General features: G+C 45.2%; 1 protein-coding gene across 1 annotated transcript in view; it reads right to left on the bottom strand.

Annotated features, from left to right (window-relative positions):
• GPC4 (glypican 4) overlaps positions 1-19,117 on the bottom strand; it is a 105,659-nt gene that overhangs the window by 85,668 nt on the left and 874 nt on the right. The gene's annotated exons all lie outside the window — the stretch shown is intronic.

Raw genomic sequence — 19,117 nt, 5'->3', positions numbered from 1 at the left:
CAGTGAATTCCTACAACACCATGCAACGGCCTCCCTTCAAGGACGGAAAGCTTTCTTGGCCTCAGCAGATGGCCCCCTTTCCACTCATTGTTACAACAGAGTTCTAGCACAAAAAGGCAAATGTGGACTGCTTTCGCTCCGTGCATTCACCCTACTGATCATTCCGTTTCTTCCCAAGAGGCCACTGGTAAGCCAGGACTGGGAGGGAGCAAGAAAAGGGGGTCTGGAAAAGAACTGCCTAGATCCCAAATCCTGTTAGTGATTATACACTAGTGTAGCTTCGGTGGTTTCTACTGGTTAGCTCTTTAACTCGGCTCGCACCCTACATCTTGCTCTTAATTATTAACAGGCTTTAATCTGTTAAATGTACTGTAGCCGACAATACCAAAAAAAAAAAAAAAATTGTTCATGTACAGAGGAAGGACATGGGAATCAGAAAAATTCTACCTTTCTCCAAACCACCTGGAATATTATTGTATCATTCTGTACTGTGCACATGAAACAAGACATAAAGTGAACATAAATGGCTCAGGAAAGGCGGGGGATGGGGGTGGGGGAGTCTGGCACAGGAGGGAAGATTTAAAGGGATACCTACATCGTTATAATTCTCATGACATCAAGTCCCATGAACCCGAGACGTGACAATCTCAGGAGGCTACCAACAACCAAAGGTTACAGGAAGTGGTGAGTGCTTTCGCTTATAACAAAGCAGCAGTAACTCATCCAGGAGCCATTCATTTGCCAATCTGCTATCCCCAGTAGCTAGTCTCAACTAAAGAAAGCCAAGCTAAAGCCAAGTCAGGGATACTGGGAGATAGCCCTGAACACTGGGGTTCCTGGGACCAAGTGGGACACCGTGCTGGCCTGGACTCTCAAAGGGACAGCTCCTCCTGATAAGGATATCGAGGTTGTGAATGATTTATCACTCCTGTTGATTTATCACTCCTGTGCATTACAGGAAATTCATCCACCCAGTCGCCTCTCCTGGGTCCTCACTGTTTCCATAGAGGGCACCCCAGTAAAAGGCAGAAAAGCCAGAAATGGCCCTAAAAAGCGTACAGCTGTCTTCCAACTGCAGGCCTTATTGGCAAACTCCTCTTTCAAGGCCCCATTGAGGGAAAAGAGCACAATAATCACCCGCCATTTGTCAGACAGCCCCAAAAGCAGCAGCTACCCTCGGTCCTCTCCCCCTGCTCCCCCGCCCCCGCATGCCCCTCCTCCACCACCCCGCCCTTTAAAAGCACCTCTTTCACCAGCCACCTGTCAAAATAAAGCAAGCCACAGATCTTTCAAAAACTAACACTGGAAAGAAGCCGTTGGACGATTTCTTTCCAGGACCTGTTGAAAGATAAAAGACGAAGCAGACAATTTAAAAGGCGAGACTGTACCCTCCCGATCACAAAGCTGCAAGCAGACAAACCGTGGAAGCCAATGACACAGGAAACGCCCTTTGACCAGAGGCAGACATTAGGCATAGTAAAGTTATTTTCCATAAAGAATAAGAAGCTGAATTAAGCCATTTCACAACTAATAGTCATAAAATCTTTTCATTGTAAAAAAGTGGGAGAGGAGGGAGAATGGAGGGTTATTACGAGCTCCTCCTTTTAGAAACAATGACACTGCTTTCTAGGAAGTTCTGTTTAGATGACAAATGTTTTAGGAAGGGTTTTGTTTGGGTTTTCTTCCCCTTTGTTTTGTTGTTTAAAGTGAGACACACAGACATGTGGGACATTCTGCTCCAATCAAAGGGCAGAAGAACCACAGAATAAAGGCCCTGCCCTTCAAGCAACTAATTTGTACTCACCTTCGGGTTGAATCTCCTCCCACCAGCCAACATTTTAGCTGTTTCTGGGAATACTGCTGAACGAAGTGTTTAGGAACCAAAGTAGGTGCAGGTTCCTGGCAAGAGCTCAAAGGGTGCATCTGGGAAATGCTAGGGAAAAAGTGAAATCTTAGAGCTGACCAACAACCTGAGTTTAAGCCTCAGATTTCCTCCCCTTGCAGGCCTGGAAAGCAGCGGCCTGGCGTGACGCTGCCCTTCAGCTAGGCTTTAGGCACGAGGGGAAGCTGTATGCTCTTACACCTTCTGAAAGTTTAAAAAAAATGAACAAGAAACTCATCATAAAATTGAACTTAAGGAAGTTATGCAACAGAAGCCAAACATGGAGGAATGAAGATCATCACTGTTGTGTTCAATATAAAACCAAACACACACAAACATGAACACCTACAAACCACCAGAAATAATCTCAACGTCCATAGGGGGAGCCCAAAATAGAGGATGGTACATTGACTTTGGGGAATATTATGTAGCCATTTGAACTGTAACTGTACAGAGCTGTGTGTAACAATGGGGGCATTTTTCATGTTACGTTAAAAAGAAGAAATCTGGGGCGCCTGGGTGGCTCAGTCGTTAAGCGTCTGCCTTTGGCTCAGGTCGCGGTCCCAGGGTCCTGGGATTGAGCCCCGCATCAGGCTCCCTGCTCCGCAGGGAGCCTGCTTCTCCCTCTCCCACTCTCCCTGCTTGTGTGCCCTCTCTTGCTGTGCCTCTCTCTCTCTGTCAAATAAATAAATAAAATCTTAAAAAAAAAAAAGAAGAAATCTACCAAGCAGTATGTACTACACTTTAAACCAAGTGCAAACAAATACACATGCGTAGGGAGGGAACAGACCGTGTAGGAAGGGAACAGACCGCGCAGGGAGGGAACAGACCACGATATGCAAAGGATCTAGAAGTTACTCCTTGTTATTGTTGTCATACCATCTTCTCAATTGGAAAAAATTTAACCTACCATAAACCATAATCTCTGGAGGTCAAATGACACTACAATAACTCAGTGCCAGGTTCAAAGTCCCGAGAGCAGAGTTAGGGCAAGGAGAAGAAAAAATGGCCAAAGGAGCAGAGGAAGTACTGTCCACATCCCCCAAACGGCTTGAATTCCTAGATCTCAAGTGGCTTAGCCCGCGGGGTCACTTTTCCCCTAGTGTGCGACTCTGGTTTTCTGGTCATTCCAGGCGGCTGTGTTTGCGGTTATTGTAGGGTTATTAGCTACTCAGCAGGAGAGCTTGGACTCAGAGACCAAGAGATATGAATTCATACACAAAAAGAAAGCAGTTACCAATAAAGATAAGAAGAGTTTGATTCTTTAGACTGAAGACAATACCGTGGACCCGAAAGCCTGACCGGACTTCTCAAGTGTCGTTTCTTTGGGCTCTTATGGCAGATCGGTACAAGAAACGAATTCCCTGATGACACGGATTATTACACTGTTTACTGTTGGACCTAAGGATCCCTGCAACAAATGCTTTCTAGATTTAGCAGAAAGGAGGAAATGTCTCGCCTAAGGAGCTGTTAAGGTTTCTTTTGATCAGATAAACAGAAAATGCAGAACCAGCTTAGTGTCCTGTTTTACCTCCGCTAACTGCAAAGCCTACTGGTCAAGTGCGGATGGCTCATTCACTGTAATGATAGCCTTGCTTTTCAAGTTCTTTATTCCACCTTCCTTCCATGCGTCTTTTGCTTTTCTGTTTATATAAAATAGGTTCATCTACATAATGCATTCAAAAAAGAGCCATAGTGAGTGCTCGGTGAATGAATGCTCTCTACGGTTACTAAGATAATAATTAACAACACCTATCTCCATGATTGTAGGAATCTTGTTGAATATGGACTAAATAATTTTAAGTAGGTAGGGTTTATATTACAATTAAAAATTTAAAAACCTTGGAAGAAAATGACATTGACTTCCTAAAGTGGCAGGTCCTGCAAGATTTTTAAATATTAAGGACATATGGTTGAAGGATGGGTCACTAGTTCCTTTTAAACCTGCACCCTTGAGAGCACCTGGGTGGCTCAGTGGGTTAAGCACCTGCCTTCAGCTTGGCTCATGATCCCGGGGTCCTGGGATGGAGCCCCACGTCAGGCTCCCTGCTCAGCGGGGAGCCTGCTTCTCCCTCTGCCTCCCCCCGGCCACATTCGTGTGCACTCTCTCTAAATTAAATAAACCTCCAAAAAAATAAAAAAAATAAAAACTGCACCCTTGATGTTTAAGGACCAAAAGATTTCCATTAGTAAAGCAATTCGAAGGCTGATGAAATCATGCCAGTCTCTTCTTGGTCGTTTTTGTTAAATGGGGAAAAAATGATCAATATTGACTGATTAAGCAAAACAAGTATGAGGAGAGAAAGAGAAGAGAGATGAGAAAGGCCCAGTCGGGGTTACAATAAATTGTTTAAAAAGGAACACAAGCACTGAGTCAAAGCCTCAGTGGACAAAATTCAATACAACTAAAAAACACACTTATGTGGAATTTGAAGAAATTTCCAACATTTTACATTTATCTGGAGTAAAATGCCTTGCTATTCCTCCTTATTTAAATTGATCAAAATTTCCCTTCATTTCAAAGAATGATAATCATAATCGAAATACTTGAAGTACATTTTAATGGTCCCTTGGAAACTGTCTGCAGTTGGGGGTTATACTTTCTTCCACAAGAGCACTACTAAATACACAACACTATATAAATTTAAGGTTTGACATAACTCTCTGATCACACATCTAGTAACTGTTGCAAATGGTGAAAAATGCCTTTACGACCAATTTCTGTTAGGAAAAATACTTAAAACTTGAGGCAATTTCTATTTGGCGAAATGTAGGATCTAAATCTACATTTCTTAAATGTCACCCCAGGAAGACACAAAGCATTGGCATAACGCTCAAGCATATAGCACAGATTCAAAGACATTTCTGAAATTAATAACTGTGCCAAATGCAGTCATTTCCCTTTATTCTTAGTGATCAGCTTGCATTCCTCTCACATTAAAAACACATCTCAATTTTGGGGGCTGTTTTCCCTTTCTGCAAAATACGATAGAACAGCTGCTGGAACTTCAAGAAGGAAAACAAATACTCTATCCTAACAACAGAGGTGCCACTAGTCTCTCGTGTTAGTATGGTCAATTATAGAAATGCCTTCTATAAATTTGACTAATTAAAGGGAATATGGGCTGAATTATACAATATTTTACAGTATCTCTACAACTGTACAGTATCTCTGCAAAGAAATGCACACTTGTCACTTTCAAACACTAAGTGACCCTCCCCCAGAAGTATGGGTAACTGAAGCAACTTAGAGACCTACTTTAAGAAGTAGAGATACATTGATAGACCTACTTTAATAAGTAGAGATATACTGATAACTAACACAATGGTTTCAGTCAAAACCAGTTGTTTCTAAGGTGTTTGGAAATACTCTCTTCCCCTCTCTAGGTGTTAAACATCCCCTAATACTGTATTTAGGCCATTCATGTGCAAACCCTTTTATTATAGACCCAGCTAAGATAAACAAGCTCAGCCTCAGCCTCCACTATCCCAGAATCTCACGGTGTGTTTACTTCATTCTTAAGCTTAGAAGCAACCGAGAAAATCTCAGGGCTCCAAGGGAAACACTAAGAGGTTATTGGTGAGAACAGTACATGTTGTGTCTGCTTTAAAAATAAAAGCAGAGACAATCACTCCTCCCTAAACTTAAAGCTATGTTTAGACAGCTAAGGACTGATTCACCCTATCACGAACTCATACATCTTAGCCCATATCAGGAGTACTTCACAGCACATAGACCATTCTATCGATAACCCAAGAAACAAAATGCTTATTTTTATCCTTAATCGGGCAACTTATCCTTATAATGATAGCAAGCCATAGTATTTTAAATCGGGCACATGTCATAATCTTTATGTTTAAATTCATATTTAAAATAAGGCAACTTTATTTTTTTGACATCTTTTTTTTAAGTAAGCTCTATGCCCAACATGGGGCTCAAACTCACAACCTGGACATCAAGAGTCACATGCTCTACTGACTGAGCCAGCCAGATGCCCCCATCCTCATTTTAAAGAATTATTTTCTCTGTCAAATAAATAAATAAAATCTTTAAAAAATAAAAATAAAAATAAATAAATAGATAATTATTTTCTCGGGGCGCCTGGGTGGCTCAGTTGTTAAGCGTCTGCCTTCGGCTCAGGTCATGATCCCAGGGTCCTGGGATCGAGCCCCACATCAGGCTCCCTGCTCTGCGGGAAGCCTGCTTCTTCCTCTCCCTCTCCCCCTGCTTTTGTTCCCCCTCTCACTGTCTCTCTGTCAAATAAATAAATAAAATCTTTAAAAAAAAAATTTAATTTAAAAAAATTTAAAAATAAATAAAAATTTATTTTCTCTGGGGCGCCTGGGTGGCTCAGTCGGTTAAGTGTCTGCCTTCCTCTCGGGTCATCAACCCAGGGACCTGGGATCGAGCCCCGCGTCATTGGGGAGCCTGCTTCTCCCTCTGCCTGCCACTCCCCTGGCTTGTGCGCTCTGTCAAATGAATAAAATCTTTTAAAAAATAAAAATTATTTTCTCTCTTTGCTGTTCAGCCTGTGTGCTTAAACATTAATTAATTAATATTAAAAATAAAAACTTTCAGGGGCACCTGCCTGGCTCATTTCGTAGAGCATGCAAACCCTCGATCATAGAATCGTGAGTTCAAGCCCTGCATTGGGCATACAGCCTACTTGAAAAAATTTTTAAAAAAAAAGTAAAATAGGGCAACTTTAATCTCCATGTCCAAACAAGACTTGGCCCTTGCATATTAAACATATAGCCCCAATTTACTACAGTGCAGTCAGTTCTGTATCACTGCCTTGCAGATTGCCCTTCAAAACTGGACGGGTCTGAATTAGAAGATGGCTAGAAACACTGGCTTGTCACCAGGAAACACTGAGAATACTGGGATTTCAAGACTCCTCATGGCTCTCTGGGTAAACCTGCCAGGTCAAGCCCATATACACTCCAAGCCTCAGTTCCTCCTTAGGGCTTTAAGTTTCTGAACAAACAAAAATAGGGTCCTATTTACAGTTTTAATCTAAAATTCTGAAAAATATCACAGGGCAACTGGCTGACTCAGTGGGTAGACCATGTGGCTCTCTTTTTTTTTTTTTGACCATCAGCTTCTTGATCTCAGGGTTGTGAGTTCAGCCCCACATCGGGCATAGAGATTACTTATAAAAGAAACTTCTGAAAAATATCCATCATATTTCGATTTTAAAAACAATCTGAGAGGCGCCTGGTTGGCTCAGTTGGTTAAGCATCCGACTCTTGATCTCAGCTCAGGTCTTGATCTCAGGGTCGTGAGTTCAAGCCTCGCGTTGGGCTCCATGCTGGGTGTGGAGCCTACTTTAAAAAAATAAATAAATAAGTAATCTGAAAACCCATCTTTCTTGAAATGGAGAAAGCCCTATTCTCAGAGCTGAGGTGCATGGCAGGGATGCTCCTTCCTCAAATTTACTGCTGGGGCTGTATTTGCTTACAATCCTAGCTCCCTGGACACTTGCTTCCCAAGCCAGCTCCTTCCTCCCCACTGGACAACCTCTGCATACTTGGTCACCATTAATACAGGCTTGGGGAGGGCGCATCTGGTCCATACTTTGCCAAACCAGAGTTCTGTAACAATCACTGCTGGACCAGAGGGCTTCATTTGGAACCACTCATCATTCAAAAAAACCTATTATTTCTTCGGTCTCTATGGGCATAAAAGTGGACGCCAAACTTTCCCCCAGAAACCTGAAGGCTTTAGTACTCCCAGTACTGGGTGGTTCCTCTGCAGACCACTCCGAAAACAGAAAAAAAGGACGTAAGAGTTCACTTTGCATTTTGGGGTGCCCATGTAATCCCAATCCCTAAAATGATGGCTGAGATTTATTACCAGAGAAGAGTGCTCCATGTAAGCCTAACTTAGACCATCTCCCCTGCACTGCTCCACCAAGTACTCCAGAATTCTCCTCGGGACCCAATGACAGAAACAAGACCCTGGCCATATCTAGCAGGGCCCTCGTGACGGTGTCCAAAAGCACTACTCCTAGGAGATGAGAAGAGCCCTACAGGGATAAATGCTGAAGAAAACTATGCTTCACCCTGATCATCATTCCCAAGACCAAGGGCTTCTCCTTGGAAATAGTTATCACAACTGTAATTGCAAAGAATAAAGCAGAGAGGGAGAGGGACAAAGCGTGTTTGGGGGGGAGGGGGGTTCAACTTTACACAGAGGTCAGGAAAGGCTTCTCAAGTTGAGGGAATAGGTAAGCAAAGCCCCAAAACATTTGAGGGAGTGAGCCATGCTGCTATCTGGGAGCAGTGTTCTAGGTGCCAAGGATAAGGGCAAAGGAACAGAGAGACCAGCATGTTGGGGGAGGACTGGGGGGAGTTGGGGGGAATGACAGAAGAGAAGAGTGTGGACTGGCATGGGAGGGGGCCGTGGGCAGACCCCATAAGGCCTCATAAGCTTTGGCTGTCACTCGGATGGCAAGGGGAGCCCCTGGAGGGTTCTGAGCAGAGAGATGACATGGTCTGAATCAGGGTTCACAGAAAAGGATAGCACTGGCTGATGTGCTGAGACAGACTGGGCAGGGGAAGAGGGGATGGGAAAGGAGGCCAGGACAGTAGGCGCCCCGGCGGTAAGAGGAGGACAGGTTCTGGATACATCCTGAAAGCAGTGCCCAAACGTAGAGCTTATGGAAGAGCGTTTCCACAGAAGCCACTTTCCACCCCGTCTCCTGACTCTGTTCAGATCACAGGAACACAGTCCCTTGTTTTGGAAGGCTGTGACTTCCTCATTTGCCCTCCAACTGGAGAGATACAAGGCCATCTTCTAAGACTGCCACACTGCTTAATGATCAATCAGCAGAGCCTTCTTCCCAGAGTGCCTAGGCCCATCGGACCTGAAGGGGCAGGAAAAAGAAAAAATTAGTTCCAAACTGGGGGAAAAAACGAGGCAGAACAGTAACCAAGCAGCCAACCGGGGGCCTTCGGTTCAAATTCAGTCTAAAGCGAGCCCCCTGCACTCCTCCCCTTAAAAAAAAAAAAAATTCTCCCCATCAACACAAAACACCATTCCTCCTCAGAGCCTCCAACATCCCAGGCCAGGGAGTGATTTTGCAGCATGGTTTCCCAAAGCACAACCCAAAGTTGTCTTGTTTTGCAATTTAGAATCTTAGCATGGGGAAATATTCTATAATTAAGGCAATTTTAACAATAGCAGATAATAATTTGACTATAAATTGTAAGGAATGTAATGACTGCTTATTCTGGCACCAAAGAAGCAGGACTTTCTGTGAAGTGACTGCCAAGAAAAATGATACTCCCACTCAGACTGGACCTTGCAAGTAGTAACTGTTACCCACACGCTTTACACTGCAGTCTGGTGCTTTGGTGCTTTGTTTTCGTCTCTAACCAAACACCAGGCTGAAAACGCAAATGGAGATAAACCCTGTGGTAGGACAGAAACAATAACTGGAGAGTAAAAAAAACAAAAAAGTCCTGTGGCTTAGGACTCGCTGGGATGCCCACGTCAAGGCTTTGGAGAATGAAGGAAAGTTCTGAAGTCCAAAAGCCACCACTTTCCAGTCTAGCCCAGAAGCCCCGCACAGAAGAAAGAAGCCAGGCTTAAAGAGGCTTGCGAAAGCCAACAGACAGAGTAGCTAGGAGAAGAAAGGACTAGAATGAAAAGGATGGCTGGGATGAAGTGAGGCCAGGTGACCTTGAGGTAGACGAGACAAAAACACCAAGCTGGCCCGGGACCTGCCCCCAGCTTCATTCTGGCTGGAAGCGAGGAACAGGAGCAAAATCAGCCTCCCTTTTCTAAAAGCACGTTTGCAGGTACAGCGGAGTTCCTCTTAACGTCTGGAATAGACAGCACAAGAAGCAACCATCTGTCCACCAGGATTAAAGCAAACCACATGAAGTACTCCGCTCCCACCTCCAAGCAAGAAGTAACGCTCCGTTGTAGGTTTGAAAAGAGGATTCTGCCTTTTGCCCTATCTTATTTAGGCGTCGAGAACTGAATGCAGAAATTTTCAAACAAATAGCTTCACATAAGTTCACTGAAAAGGGACAAATAGAAATATTCAAAATACCCAAGAGTCAAAAAGCATGCTCGAACTTATCTTCGAACCACCAACATGGCTCGAACACCTGCAGTGCGACAGAAACTGGAGATATGTGGCCTCAGATCAGGCATGATGGAGCAAAGAAGGGCTTCTTTTTTTTAAGGTTCAAATAAGGCACATGGTCAAAGACAAGGACTATGCAATGTGTGTACTCCTTAACTTCTAATGCTTCTTTAATTATCATTATCCATTTACTCAGCTTGGTAAATGTTTAAGAGGGAAATCAATATTCAAATATTTAAACCTGTCCCCTCTAACCAAAACCCAGCTCTTGCCTCTTGTGACTTCAGGTCAGAATGCCTGTGTCCCAAGCAGAGCATGGCAGGCAGTAACATTATTAAGGAACCAAATGGAACTCGGATGTCCCAGAGGACTTAGAAGAGAAGGTGTGCAGGAGCGAGATCACCAACCAAAAGCTCTGAAGTGAATAAGCCACTGAATTAATAATATACAGCCTTTAGTTGTTTTTTGTGTTTTGTTTTGTTTTGTTTTTTTTAAGAAAAGGACAAAGTGACACACAGAATTTGACTCCTTATCGATCCAGCACTGGTAAACGAGGTGCCCTGCCCTAAGGGTGAATGTGTAAGTGAACTGAACCTTCCTCCCTTTCAAAAGCAAGTTTGGATTTCAAACAGGTCTACTCTTTCTAAAGTCTACGCTCTATCTATTTAATGATACCAAACACTATTATTTAATACTGCCCTGAAACATTCTAGTGCCCTCAGGGGTTAGGGAGCTGCCTCTGAGCATTCGCCCCATCCTAGAGGGGCTCAAGGAACTGAAAGGTGCTGCCAAGATCAGCAAGTCCTGGGTCCACCGGCTCAGCTTCTGGCCACCCTCACCCCCACCCTGTTTCACTCTCACTTTTCCCAGATGTCAAGTCTTGCCTGCCTCTAAAACCATCCCCCCCTGGGACCCCTCCACTCCCCAACGAGCACTACTGGCCACTTCTCATCGGCCAGGGACTGGGAAGCCGGATAATCGTTCTATCTTCTTACCGCCCACTGGATTTGAACACAAGCACCTCAAAAGCTTGACTCATTTTAAACCTTTGAATCCCGAGCACCTAGCATTTTGCTCTTGATAGAAGAGCTATTCAGTCATTGATTGCTGATGATAAATTCCCAAAGGCCTTGTCTCCAAGTAGAATGCACGGGCTTTATGACAGCTGTTTCCATCATGCAGCTTTTCTGCTTACTTCCACATTCCCAGCTGTGTTCTGGAGGGCTGTGCCGGCCAGAAGCCTAGGGATTTACTGTACTTCTATTTCTTGATAAGATACTTGAAGAGAATAAACAAATGGCAAAGAAGACATTAAAGTAAGGGATAAAGAGATCTTTTTTATTTTACCAATAAGGAGAAAGGGAAGAAATATCACCTAGCACACTGACACTTAATAAAGGACAAGCAAGACTGGATTCCTTTCTAATTCTCTCCAAAGTACTCTCAGTGGCCTGGGCTTGCTTCTCTACCGGCAGCAAAGCACCACAGGCTACAGGTCACTTGCACCTTGATGAAAAAATATTTTTCTTCAAGTTCAGCAGACCCTCCTCTTAAATCCAAGTTAGCCAAAATTACAATGAGCATGCACTGCGTGCAAATTAAAGCTCTCCTCTAAGACAATACTTTCTGATGAATTTCATCGGAAAATTTTGAATCGTAGAATCTCAGAGATGGAAGGGACTGGGACATAATCTAGGGCAGTGGTTCTCAACCATGGCTGCTCACTGGGACCACGGGGGAGCTTTTAAAAATCATCATGACCGGTATGCCTGGGTGGCTCAGTCGTTAAGCATCTGCCTTGGGCTCAGGTCATGATCACAGGGTCCTGGGATTGAGCCCCGCATCCGGCTCCCTGCTCCGCGGGAAGCCTGCTTCTCCCTCTGCCTGCCGCAGCCCCTGCTTGAACTCTCTTTCTGACAAATAAATAAATGAAATCTTTAAAAAAAAGATCATGACCTAGCCCCACTGCCAGAAAGTGTGATTTAATTGGTCTGGGGTGGTGCCCAGGCGTTAGATTTTAAAAGCTCTCCAGGTGATTCTAAGGTGTAGCCAGAGTCAACAATCCCTGATCTAATACAGCATTCTAACACCCCTGCTCCCATTTTTCAGACAAAGGAGAAAGAACCCAAGCAAAGGTAGGAGACAACGAATCGGTCAGGGCTAAGCTAGACTGCCCCTTCCAGGAAACCACGTCCTCTCCATGTAAAAACTACTCCATCCAGGGGCGCCTGGGTGGCTCAGTCGTTAAGCGTCTGCCTTCGGCTCAGGTCATGATCTCGGGGTCCTGGGATCGAGCCCCGCATTGGGCTCCCTGCTCGGTGGGAAGCCTGCTTCTCCCTCTCCCACTCCCCCTTCTTGTGTTCCCTCTCTCACTGTGTCTCTGTCAAATAAATAAATAAAATCTTTAAAAACAAAAACAAAAACTACTCCATCAAGGACAGTGGGGTTTCTCCCATTTTCTCTCCTCAGTAAACCAACATCCCCCACCTACCCCAAAGGAAATGCATTTTCTGAATATTCTTTGCCTTGGAATCCCATTGCATAATTCGCGAAAACCTATATGGCTGCCTGTTTCCCTGCATCCACTTCTCTTCTCTCCAAGAACTCAAGAGAGGTTCGTCAGGCATGGTTTTCCCTTAAAGAAGCCATCCTGCTTTTCCTCCTGGACTCACTTAGCCCACCCTTTTCCCCATTATCCTCACATGGGCCTTCTTTCAAATCACTTGCAAGGTGCACCTCCAATTCCTTCGGCTTGCTCGCTTTCTAGTCTGTACCTGCCCTGCTGTCCCTCGTGGCCTTCCCCCTCTCCTCCTGGCCGAAGCTCTTTCCATTTTGTGAAAGATTCCTTTTCCCCTGAAGCAGCAGCCTCTTTTACTCTACCAGTTAGTCATGCCGGCTTCTTTTTTTCTTCCCCCAAGCAGCTGGTCTTTTTGATGTCTGGCACACATTTATCTGGGCTTCCAATAAGATGTTTTTACATAGTTTCCAGGCTTCCTGGAGGTTATTGACTTTTTTTTTTTTTGGTAACTCTTCCATTCAATTTTTTTCCTAATTTCTAACATTTGTTAGAGTTTCTTTTTCAAAAGTTGAATACCTGGCTGATGGATCGCTTTGATTTTTCTCTCCCACCAGATTGCTGAATTAAATGCATCAGAACTTAAATATAACATTTCAAATTACCTCCAGGATGGAATCGCTTCATGAATTTTCTGCACTTTCATGTTCTCTGTAGTAAGCAACAGATGCTTCGCCAAGTGGAATTGAAAATGCTAGTTCTTACCTGTGCGTGCTTTAGTGCGTCTGCTTATATAAAATATTCTGATATCCTTAAGCCTGTGTTCTTCTGCTTGGTAAAGACAACAAACTTCAGGTTTTATTTTGTAAAAGGTGACCAATGTGCATCGAACAGCTCCACATGCCAAATCTGATGTGCTAAATTACTCCTCTAAATTTGCTCCAAATTGCCTAACACGGAAGTCTGTTATCTATTCCTTAAAGAAGTAAATCTCAGAGCGAGAAGAAAAACAATTCTGAATCTTGCTGAAAAATTCCTATAGCACTTGGTTATTAATGAAGTGGTTAAGACGAGTACTCCACCGCCCCCCAAAAATGGAATAAAAACATTTATTATATGCTATATCGATGTATCACGGAGATTTACTCTAAATTTATTTCACTTCAGAATGCTTAGCTCCAAAAGATTCCCAGGAGTGCATGAGACCATGGGATGACAATCTATCATCAAGGCAGCATAAACCCCATTATGGCACTGGGATCCTGGCAGAGAATGCGAAAGAATTGTCTATGTCATCCCCCAGCCCCCACCCCGCGCACATTTACCGAATATTGCCTTGAGCTATCCCACTTAGTACTCAAAACACCAGAAGCTGGACCTCTGTCCTCAAGTTGCTCACAGTTGAGAAGGCACATAGGTGCCTGCACACACAATTAACTATAACACGAGACAGTTATGTGCAAAGACCATCGATCTGATTCAAGCAAAGAATTAGGAGGAAGAGGGCACATAACTCTGGGACGTTCAGAGGTGACTTAATGAAAGTATCATTTGTGATACTTGAAGCCACTGAAGCTCAAAGCAGAGCAAGGAAGGACTCCATTCGAAGCACGGCATGAAGGAAATGAAGCTGGGGCCGGTCAGCATGGAATGAGAGGCTAACGAGCCAAGAGGAAGGCAGACCAGTTAAGAACTGCATACTTCTGTTGAGTCATTATATTGTGTCCTGAAACGAACAGAACACTGCACGTTCGCTCTCCTGGAATTAAAATAAAAATTTTTAAAAGAGAACTGCATACTTAAAACAGCCTCCTGATAGCCCTCACTGACCCTTAACTCCCAGGGACACCGGCTCTCTTCCTAAAACAGTTTGACTAATGACACTCCCCTCCTCAGAAACCATCACCAGCTCCCCAGGGCCCAAGAAATACAATTTATATTCCTTCTACTGGTAACACTAGGTTGTCTGTGTCTGGGTATTAACACCTTGCCTGCAAAGGACAGGACTGGATCCTCTCTCTACCACACCATCAGAACAGGGCTGGGATGGTCTTTTGCTGGTTGATGGTCCTCTCGTAGCTTCTATTTCTAAAGCCAGCCGTCCATGGGTGTTGGGAAGGTACTCTGTCTTACGACCTGTACAACAGTGCACAGACTGTTCTGGGTCAAGGAAGACCTGGGTTCTGGTCCCACTTCCACCATTCACTAGCTGTGAGCCTGTGAATCTACTTCCAAATCCCTTTGAATCTCAGTTTCCTTGTCTCATAAAATGGGGAAGATGATGAAGATAATAATACTTCTGACTTCGTGTGGTTGTTGTGGATTTTAACTGAGAGAATATGTAAAGCCCTTAGCTCAGGACCAGGTCCAGAGAAAGCAACCAATAGCTACAAACTCTTTCCCTGAGGCCAAAATGCATTTGTTGTGAACATATGCGGGAACAATGTCAGTGCTAAAACAGTTAATGTTACTGGGGAGCCAGAGACTCCCTTCCAACTGATTTAGATTAACACTGATGTTGTTTCCCTTGTGGAGACAACAAGAAACTTCCTTTTCATTCCTCAGTCTAGTCTCCAGCTAATCCTGAAATTGCATGCAACCCAATGTGAGTCAAATAAAAAAGGAAAATAGTAATTATGCTGAATCAAACATTTTATATTTGTATGTTCTAACTGGAGATTGAGCTGCATAAGCCAGAACTTTTATTAAGTTCTTTTTTGAGCATGTCCAGGAAGTAGTTCCAATACTACTCTATACTGACAGGCCCTGTGGCTCAATCAGACCCTCTTTCTTACATAAAACCCAAGGAGCCAAACTGAGGATTCCAACAGAATACAAGATCACAAGTTCTCTGCAAAATCCAACCCACCTACTTAGAGTGGGAAAGAGGAAATGTAAATCTTGAGGACATATGCTGTGTCTTACATACAATAATCAACTCAGTATCAGAAAGGATGCCTACCTCTCCAACACACACATACTTTTTGCCACGTAATCCTAACATAGCTCGTCATTCCCAGAATCCTTTGAAGCATACATATGTGCATATGTGTGTATGTGTGCCTGCAAGTGCATTGCTCATGAACATGAATGGGAACAGGGGGGGGGAACCACTCCAAAATCAGAACTATGACAAAGTTCTCCTTGGTATCCTTCAATGTCCCTACGAAAGAGACCTATGGCAGGCTTAAGAACATCCCTAACCAACTGCCTCACTCTTAAAGACAATTTCAGCAAAAGTTAGATTAGTAATAAACTCCCAATGGTTGAGGCTGCTGGCTGGCTTAGTCAGTAGAGCATGCGACTCTTGATCTCAGGGTCATGAGTTCAAGCCCCATGTTGGATGTAGAGATTACTTAAAAAACTTTTTAAAAAATCAAAAATAAAATTAAATGCCAATTGTTGCATCTCTCTAACCCTGTCTTTATGGAACGGAGGCACAATGAAAATGGTTAGATTTTCAAATTTCCTTAAATTGGGGCATCTGGGTGGCTGAGTCGTTAAGCGTCTGCCTTCAGCTCACGTCATGATCCCAGGGTCCTGGGACTGAGTCCCTGCTCCGCAGGGAGCCTGCTTCTCCCTCTCCCACTCCCCCTGCTTGTGTTCCCTCTCTCGCTGTGTCACTCTCTGTCAAATAAATAAATAAAACCTTTAAAAACAAAAAATAAAAAAATAAATTTCCTTAAATTTACTAGTGAACTAGCATTGATAATCTGGTCCCAAATCCCTTCTCCTTTGGAACCCTGTGGGCACTCCTCCCTCCTCATCTGTACCCCTGGGACGGTACTTCTTCCATCCCATGTCGCATTCGGATTCCGTGTGCCCATGGCTTGTCTCCCTACTACCTGGGAAAGGTCCTGGCGGCAGAGGCCCCTCCAAACCTTCTTGCTGCCTCCACGATGCCCAGCACCGAATGCTGCACATAGTAGGTGCTCCAAAAAGATATGCCCATTGAAAGCTGAACAAAAACCTTATCCTTGGTGTTAAAGATCCCTTTTGATCTACCCATTATTTGGTAAGTTCGGTGGTCAAGCAGATAGGCAATGGGGGACCTCGCCTGGGTCCCGAAGCCCTGTCAGCAAGATGTACTCCCTGACACCCTTGAGAGCACATCAAATTATCTTAATTATGATCTAAAAAGACTAAGCCTCCTTAAGAACACAGTATTCTTAAAGCCTGTTCAAAACCCTAGAAGGCAAGTACAAGGCCGTTGGGGAATAAAACCTTAAACTTGGGCTAAGCCTGGCTCTAGGCACCCAGGCGTTGTGACCCTTTGCCTGGCAAACAATCCTGGACTTTTTGCATATAAAAAATAAAATAAAATAGATCATCCCCCACCACACACACACACACACACACACACACACACACACCCCGCCCAGGGAAAGTGCCTGGCAATTCATTCAGACATGGGCTGTATACAAGTCACTACATGGACTCTGCTCCCCCAAATGACCACAATTATCTGAGTGCAGCCCAGGGAAGACAAGGCTAATGTATGCATCTGGACAGGCCAGGGTGATGGTAAAGATTACCCCGTTTCTATACTGGCCGTCTAAAGGTATTTACTTGGGTCTGTCTGTGTTGTGACAGTGTCCTAGACTCAAATGAATGCCTCTAACACTCCACATTTTTGAGCCATTCAGTCATGCATTTTTGTTATTGTTGAAAGTGGTGCGAAATTGCACTGCATGAGCTAAAGTCCTTGGTGGTCTTCCAAGGATTCCAGCTAAAAAGGCACTTCCTTTGTTCCTCAGGAGAATGCAGTCCAGTAGGTCATTCAAAAGGGGAAATAAAAGCAGCAGCTCTGGGAGGGAAACGAAGGACAAGACAAAAAGAATAAAATGTTTTGGGTGTGAGCACATTAGCTTCCATTTCCTGCTGCTGGTCACTAATAACTCTCCTATCTTTGGGGGGAAAATATCCAGAGAGACATATATGCAAAAAATATCGCTCAGGTGTTGGCTGGCAACCAGGGCAGTCAAAGGCAACACCTAGCGCAGTCCTTGAGCACCCTTCAAACTTCCTTTCTTCTGAGATGCTGCCTGGGGAAGAGTTCCTGCCATGAGGAGCCTGCACAGAGCCAAGCTGGAGAAAGTGGGGAGGGCAACTTCACACCGCACTCCTCCCTGAATGCTGCTGGTCCCTCTCAAAGGCACATAATGTTTGCAGGAGCAGAAGATGAAAACTTGTCACCTTCCCATTAAGCGCATCGCCGCTTCTATGCCTTCAAAATGTGGGAATGACAACTGTAACCTTCACGCCAATCATCTCTGCTGGGCCCAGGCCCAAACCGTGCAGGGCACAAAGACCCCAGGGTCTGACCTGTGGAGCCCCCAAGCTTCAGTGGCTGTCGGTTCACTTCACTTTTTCTGGCGGGGCGGGAGGGAGAGGGGAAAGAAAGAGGGCTTTTCAGGGCTCCACAACCAATAAAATCGTGCCGCTGTGAGGACATACTCGAGTTCCCAAAAAGACAGGCAGCTCAAGGGCAAACAGTCTCTAATCAGTAGCGTGCCGAGTTACTTGATAACTGCCAAGGTGCAGTGGGCTCCCCGGCTGCTCCAGCAATTTCTTGAGTTCTATTTCTAGACGGATGCCGAATACACTGGGAAAGTGCCCAGCGACTTCCCTCAATTACCTTTGTGATTTATATGTAATTGATGACTGCACTTAATCTCCAAGGTTATTAATAGCCCTTCCAAAAAATGACCCCCGCGTCTTCCTAAGCCTCTGGAAGCGCCTGGTTAAAATTACAGTATTTCCTTTGCTGGCTGCCGGCCCCCTGCCCGCCCCACCCGGGTGACCAGCCCCGCGAGGCAAAGGCGCGCTCTCCTCACTTCCATGAAAGGTTCGGAATGGAGGCTTGGCCCCCGGGGGCTCGAACCGCTCTCTCTCCTCCGTTAGGTTACGCTGGCCAGCAGCCAGCTAGAGCCGTGGTTCTTCCCGAATCCTCAGGGCGAACGGGCTACCTGCGCCGCCGCTGGCCCCAGCGCGGCCCGCGGGGCTGCGCGCAACAGTTGCCCTCGGCGAATGAGAGACAGCGAGCCGGAGGGGACCGGCCACCGCCGCCGCCCGCCTCGCGAGGAAGGGCGAAGGGCGCCCGCCGAAAAGCCGCCTCCCCAGCGCCCCAAGAAGGGCTCTCACCAACACCCCACGCACCCCCCAGCGCCAAAATCCGGTGAACTTTTTCACAGGCTAAGGCTTCTCCATTTGCATAACCATCTCCAAACTGCGATTCAGGTTTCCTGTAGTCAGTCCTTTGAAAGGTTTGTAATTGAATGTGCAATTAACCCTGAAAATGAGGTGAGAAAAAAGAAAGCGGGGGTGGGGGGGGTGGAAGTACCCTTCCCGTCCAGCACCTTCCGGAAAGCAGGAGAGTTCCCAAAAGTCAGGGTTTGGAGGGGTGGAGAGTCGTTTGCTTTTTAAGGGCGACTTCTAAAGCCGCTGTAGCTACTGAAACTCCTAATCCGCGTCAGCGGTGGAAGAGAGGCGGGGAGAGGGTTTTTACAGAACATCAATGAAACCTCCATTCGAGTTCCACGTTTGGCGTCCCCGGGAAGCCGGCAAGCTGTAGGTTGCCCCCCCCCCCCCCCCCCCCCCCCCCCCCCCCCCCCCCCCCCC

Source organism: Neomonachus schauinslandi, chromosome X, assembly GCF_002201575.2.
Source record: "Neomonachus schauinslandi chromosome X, ASM220157v2, whole genome shotgun sequence".
NCBI classification, from domain to species: Eukaryota; Metazoa; Chordata; class Mammalia; order Carnivora; family Phocidae; genus Neomonachus; species Neomonachus schauinslandi.
The sequence above is the reverse complement of the archived record's forward strand: the minus strand, read 5'-3'. Positions and strand labels throughout refer to the sequence as shown.